The following is a 7,006-nucleotide window of genomic DNA, read 5'->3' on the forward strand; positions in this document are numbered from 1 at the left end:
CTGCATGTTGAAGATGTCTGCTCCTTGTCAGTTCTTGCTGGTGTTGAGTAGAATCCGCCTTCCTGCTGCAACTGGCTCCTTTGTCCCAGACTCTCTGTGGCTCAGGTATGGTGCCCTGTGGTCGCCGCAGACAGCTGGCAAGCGCTCAGATGTGTCTCCTTGCCTGGATTTTCCCTCTCTGGCCTGTCTCTCTGTTCTGTGATGTCACCATTGGTGTGATTCTCTGGCTTAGGACTGTTCACTGGAACTCTAAAACTGCTTTCTATGTGAGAGCTTGTTCAGATTCCAGCTTCTCCTCTGCCATCTTTCCAGAACTCTGATCCTAGATTTTCTGAGCCCTTTTTTCACACAGAGTTTCTAATTCCTCCCCATGCCAATCATTCTTCTGCTACTCTCATTTCTCCTTGTTTCTCAATTCAACTCCTGTGACCTTTAGTTTCATGAGAAAGAGCTGAAGAAATATGAGGATGGCCTGGTATCTGAGGTAACATCCACTCCTTTTCGGAGGATCTGGGGAAGGACCACCACCTGGGACTCATAATCAGATATTAATTGACCTCTTTGGAAATGGAGGAACTCACTCCCTCAGGCAGAATCTATCGTTCCTTGACTTTCTCTGAAGAGATTTGGTAATAGGGAACAATTCAGAGACTGAGCTTTCCCACCACTCACCACGGCCTTGACAGAATGAACAAGATCAAAATTAAAAGTGGCCTCAGTTCCCATAGGGCTAATCAAAAGCCAAAAGATCACACATTCCTCCTCATCAGGGACCTTCTGGTAGGAATAGAGTCTGGGCACAGTCTAAGATGGAGATAAAATGAGACTGGGCCTAAGGAGGACACAAAAGAATGAGCCTCTCTTTGACTACAAGTGAATTGTGTAGTAAGACATGACAACTTCCTTCATATATGAAAATTCACTAGGTGAGTTATGTCACTGCCACTTTGCAGGAGATCAGTGTCCCCAAAGGAGAAGTTGTTAAATGTTGTGACTGCCAGTTTGCTCTCTAGGCTGTTGTCTCTCCCACCCTTTCCCATGCCAGGAATGCATTACTTCTTTTAGGCACGCAACTACTTGTCCTCACTTAGGCAGGAATACTGTAAGCTATTCTTTTGCCAACCTCTTGCATTTGAGGTAGAATAAGCCCATGCACAGCTCATGCCAAGTGGTAGATTCAAGAAGGTGAGTATAAGTTCATATTTGTATTGAAAAATAATCATATTGAAAGAATTAAATGAAATTAATAACTGAGAGATTTAGGGTTTATAGCCACTAAATTTAAGTAATTATTACTAAAACATCTAGAATCATGGATTAGGAAGAGAACAGTGAAGTAGTTTCAATATAATTTGCAAAAGAAACACCATAGCCAGAACAATTAAAGGAACTATTGGCATAGTTCCTTTTACAATCTTAGGAGTGACTTTGGATTGGAGGCTTTTAGAATAATATCTAAATGAGAGGGACTTGCTTGGCACTGGTGGCTCACACCTGTAATCCTAGCTACCCTGGAGGCTGAAATCTGAATATTATGATTCAAAGAATTTCCAGACAGAAAAAGCCAGAAGTGGTGCATGCCTCAAGTGGTAGAGCACTAGCATTGAGCTCAGGGACACTGCCTAGGCCATGAGTTCAAGCTTCAGGATCAGCAATACAACGACAACAAAACAATAATGATAAAAAGAAATAAAAGAAGGACTTAAAGATATGTGATGGAATGAGGCTCTTGTGTAACTGTTTAGGGAACCTACAAGGAGACAAAATTAGGAGCCAAATAATATCTATTCATGACTAATCAAGGATGCAAAGCAAATGCCAAATTTCACTTCTCAAAAACTTGCAAACTTGGGCTGGGATGGTGGCTCAGTGGTAGAATGCTTGCCTGGTATGCATGAGGCCTTAGGTTCGATTTCTCTGTACCACATAAGCTGAAAAAGCCAGAAGTGGTGCTATGGCTCGAGTGGTAGAGCACTAACCTTGAGCTGAACAGTTGAGGGACAGGGTCCAGGCTCAGAGTTCAGGCCACATGACTGGCCAAACAATAAAATTAACTAAACTAAACTAAACTTCCAAACATATCTTTTCTCATAATTGAGGAGAGGCTTCTTTTACAGGAATTCTCCTTATCTAGCTCAAGGGGATCATAACTTCAGTAGAATTTTACTGTTGAGATGTAATGTGCTTAACGGTACTGAAGCTAATCATGGCTAGGAAAGTATGGACTGACACGTTTGTTGTATTTTTCCATGTAAATATATAATATTCTCAGGTATTATATGAAATATATTTTGTAATAAACAATAATTATACATTATATATAAGATATTATATATATCATAATATAACATATATATTAACAGACTTCCTAATTTTAGAGTTAGGAACAAGCAACAAATTAAAAGAAAAATGCTTGAATCTCTGAGTAATTTCTCTACAACAGGACAATTCCACGTTTCATTCTTATTACCCAGAGAGCAACATAGGAAAGCGATGCCCATGGAGGTGGTTCCCTGGATTTTGGAAACTGTTATTGCATATATATGTGCATATATATGAAATATTGTTTTATACTAATGAATATATCTAAAACTATAATAACAGATAAATAAGTGAACACCTATGTGCACACACAATCACTTTCAAATATAAGAATTTCTTTTCTATGCTGCCTATTCACCTACAGAGAGAGTACATGAGTTGCCTTTGAATTGTCCTGGAAGTTCTTTATCTGGTTATTCTAGCTTCACATCCTTTGTTCTGTAAGTAGCCAGATGTTATGTGTTCAACAATAATACTTGTTACAGGCAAAAGTATGCACCCTGACACACAGAGAAACTTGGATTCCAGAAATGCCAGAAATAAGTGGGAGGTACACAGTACTTTTCAAAATTGAATAGATTACATATTTATTAGAAAGCTCGTAAGAAAAAATATTCAGTGTAGGATGAAAGACTTCAGAAAACTACAGTTTAAATTACGTATAACCGGGTGGAGGTAGCTCATGCCTGTGATATTGGCTAATCTGGAGGCTGGTATATGAGGATCACAGTTCAAAGCCAGGTTGAGAAAAGTCCCTGTGGGACGCTTATCACCAATTAATCACTGAAAACTAAAATTGATACTGTGGCTCGAAGTTGTAGAGAGCTAACCTTGAGCAAAAGACCTCAGGAGCAGTGCCCAGCCTCTGAGTTCAAATTCTGTAGTAGATAATAAATAAAAATAAAAAATAAATTACAGGGCTGGGAAGTTGGCTCAGTGGTAGAGCGCTCGTCTTGCATGCTTAAGGCCCTGGGTTCGATTCCTCAGCACCACATAAGCAGAAAAAAAGCCAGAAGTGGCGCTGTGGCTCAAGTGGTAGAGTACCAGCTTTGAGCTGAAGAGCTGAGGGACAGTACCAAGGCCAAGAGTTCAGGCCCCACGACCGGACCCAAAAAAAATAAAATAAAATAAATTACATATAATTTTTTACCAACTCTGTAAAAGGAACATAGAATATGACACATGGCAACATAAGACTTCAAGTTACAAAGTTCCAGGGCATTTCCTCACTATTGACAACTAGGAGTATTCCATATCAAGAAAAAAGATAAACGATTTATACCACATTTCAAAACATGTTATACAACGTAAATGCAATAAACCTGCATTCCACAGTCTAGTAACATCATGTAAAGAATCTGATTAACTCATTCATGAAAACCAATACTATGCAGATAAAACATCCAATATCTCAGGTGTCAATTTAGCACGATACTTCCAATCTATGGTATCTGTTTGTATATTATCCATCCCTATCCATCCCACAATGGCAGAAAGCTCTTCCTGAGAAAGTCCAGAGAGCTGTCTACTGTGAGTGCTCAATATAGACCTGTTCCCATTCTCTATTATTTGGGCATGTGTTAGACTGAATATCTGATAACTTGGAAAAGGCACAATTTGGGACTGGCTAAATAACTTTTTCCCATTAGAACATCTAATTTCAAGGCCACTGAAAGATTAGAGATGGTGATATTCTCTTTAAAATTATGTATTCAAAGGAGACAAAGTTATTTATGCTTTGAAAGAATTGACTAAGAAGTAAAATGCATGTGATTTTTGTTAGCTCCGTAATTCTCAAAAACATAAAATGAATTCAAGTATTTAATATATACCCATATGCGTGCATATATCCATGTATGTATGTATATCCATGTATGTGCGTTCATCTCTTTTCTGTATAGCAAATGGTACAAATGAAACTGTGCAATCACTACTCAAAGGCATGAATAAACAAAGAGAATGAGCATAGAACTCATATTTAGGAATCTATGGCTAGCCAAATCTCTGAAAATCTTTTACATCAGTTTGCAGGTGTCACTTAGTGCAGTACAGGGACAGTACGACAATTGGATACCAGTCAGAAGAAATGAGAAATGAGAGATACAAAGGGTACAATACTCTTTCTGATGGGTAAGTAGTACTTCCTGTGTGTGTGTGTGTGTGTGTGTGTGTGTGTGTGTGTGTGTGTGCATTACATTTTCTTGAATCATTTCTCTCTTGAGGGTTATCTGGGCTGATTCAGTAAGCATGGTTGTGCTGAAATATTTACTATATCCTGGTTTGTGATCTTTCAGGTAAATGCCTAGGAGTAGAGTTGCTCCATCATATGTAAGTGGCTAGTCAAAACAGGGGTGAAGGGGGAAAAGTACAAGAATGACCAGGAGAAAAGGGGGGAAGTGCAGAGGGTAATCCAGTAAATATCCTACAAAATTGAGAAGAGTGAAGGAAGAGGTGCATAGAGGAAGGATGAGAATGTTGAAAGGGTTGGCATTGATCAAGGTATATTGTACTCAGAAACTGCTTTGTTTAATAACTCCTTTGCTACTTAAAATAATAATTAAAAATTATATCCTTAAAATATTATGCAATTAGAAGCCAACCATGAGAATCTGCTCAGATCACCTCTAGGGTCTATATATACTTAGGATAAGTTTTAGAACAGCACTAATGATTCATATCAACTGAAGAAAATTTAATGATTTCCAGCTATTTAAGAAAATCATTTTTGGAGATGAGGCTCAAGTGGCAGCTTGTTACCTAGTGAACAATGCTATCAAATATTGCATTCAATGTTGATCTTGAACAAAAGTAAAAACAATCAATAAAAGTCAGGCATTTTCCATGGCACTGGTAGCTCATGAGTTTAACCCTACCATTAATCAGAAGGCAGAGATCTTGGGATCTCAGTTCAATGTCAGCTTGGATAGGAAAATCTGTGAGACTCTCATCTCCAATCCACTGCCAAAGAAATCTGGAAGTGGAATCATGGCTCAAGTGGTAGAATGCTAGCCTACAGCAAAATGTTCAGGGATAGAACCCAAACCTTGAGTCCAAGCCTTAGAATAGTGCATATACAGACACAAAGGAAGTAAGTCACTCAAGTTCTCAACCTTCCATTTCCATAATCCTAACTCTAATCCTGGTCAGAACCCTAAGATAACCTTGATGATAATAGTAACCCAATCCTAAAATTAATGGAAAATATATCCTAACAGATACTCATGGTCTTTGACATGATTTATTTGCACTTTTCTCCAAATCCTACAGATTCCCTGACTTGGACTCTGAAATCATTCCCTATTATGAATATTAACCTCAAATCTTCATATCATGAAAGCTATCATAGTTTCCACTGTTCTTAAGTTTTACTGAACTCCTCTATCCCCAAAAAGAAGTTGCAGGTTTACTTAAATTATGCTCTAGTTCCTAACCCTAACTATGTATCTAAACCTTATTAGAAACCTAACTCTAAATTTAACCCTATTGATCCCTGAATAGTATAATTAGGAAAACTCTGTAATTTTTGTTAAATTTCACACTTATTTTACTTGAAAATGTTAGCAGAAAACTCAGTTTTATCTTATAGCTTACCCTTATCTAAGCCTATGTCTAACCTGAACTAGAACAGTAACCCTAACCATAGAACTAATAGCCTTTGGATTCTAAAAGCCATAAAAATATATTAGATCTATTCATCCTAACTTTGATTCAACTCATTTCTCTAAAAATAATTTGTAGTTTTACTCATTATCTTGCCATTTTTGTAACTCTAAACTTAACTGGAATATTGAGACTAACCCTCACACTAACCATATCCTAATCTTAATATAATTAGCAGTTTCCTATTTTACATTCATCCTAATTCTAACATGACTTGTTATTCAAAGATAGTTTCAGTTTGACCCTAAACTTTCCATTGCCCTAATGCTAACACTAACCACAGCTGCAACTGAAACCTAACTTTCACCCTAATGATAGTCCAATTCTAATGTTTAAGAAAAATATTCTAGTTTTAATCAGGTTGCACTCTGGAAATGAGTTTCAGATGGCCCTGATTCCCACAAATTTTCTGACTCTTCCTCTGAAGTTTTCTTGTTCCCTAACATGAACCATTATAAAATAACTTGCCCTCAAATTCTCTTATCAGGAAAAATACTGTAGTATCCATTGATCCTACCTTTTCTTGAACCCCTGTACCCTATAACTCTTTCAGATTTGCTTACCATCTAGTTCATTACTAGGTTAACGCTCTTAACCTAAACTGGATGGACATTCCATCAACATTTTGTTATTAGAGGATTATTCAATATTAGCTGTATGTTGATTGATAATGACTGAGCTTGACAGAAAGGTGAAGGAAAATCATCTACACTTCAATGAGGTTCTGACTAGTGTTTCAGAAAGGGTTATGAAAGCTCTCCATTAGAAATCTAGCAGCTGCGCTTCTAAAAATTCCTTGCATAGTTAGTTTCTGATAATGTCTCAATTCAAGTACTTCTCCTTGGAGTTCCATATTATTCAAGATGCTGTATTAGATCCTTTTACATTTTGCAGACAGCTCTTGGTGATGAAATTTGAGCTTTTCAAAACTGTTCTCCCAATTCCATCCACAAAATGCAGACAAAAAGACAAAAAAAATTGAAAAAAAATGTTTCTGTTGATAGTGCAAGTACATTTATTTTCC

The sequence above is a fragment of the Dipodomys spectabilis genome, unplaced genomic scaffold (genome assembly GCF_019054845.1).
Source record: "Dipodomys spectabilis isolate Male_0828 unplaced genomic scaffold, ASM1905484v1 ptg000312l, whole genome shotgun sequence".
Taxonomy (NCBI): Eukaryota; Metazoa; Chordata; class Mammalia; order Rodentia; family Heteromyidae; genus Dipodomys; species Dipodomys spectabilis.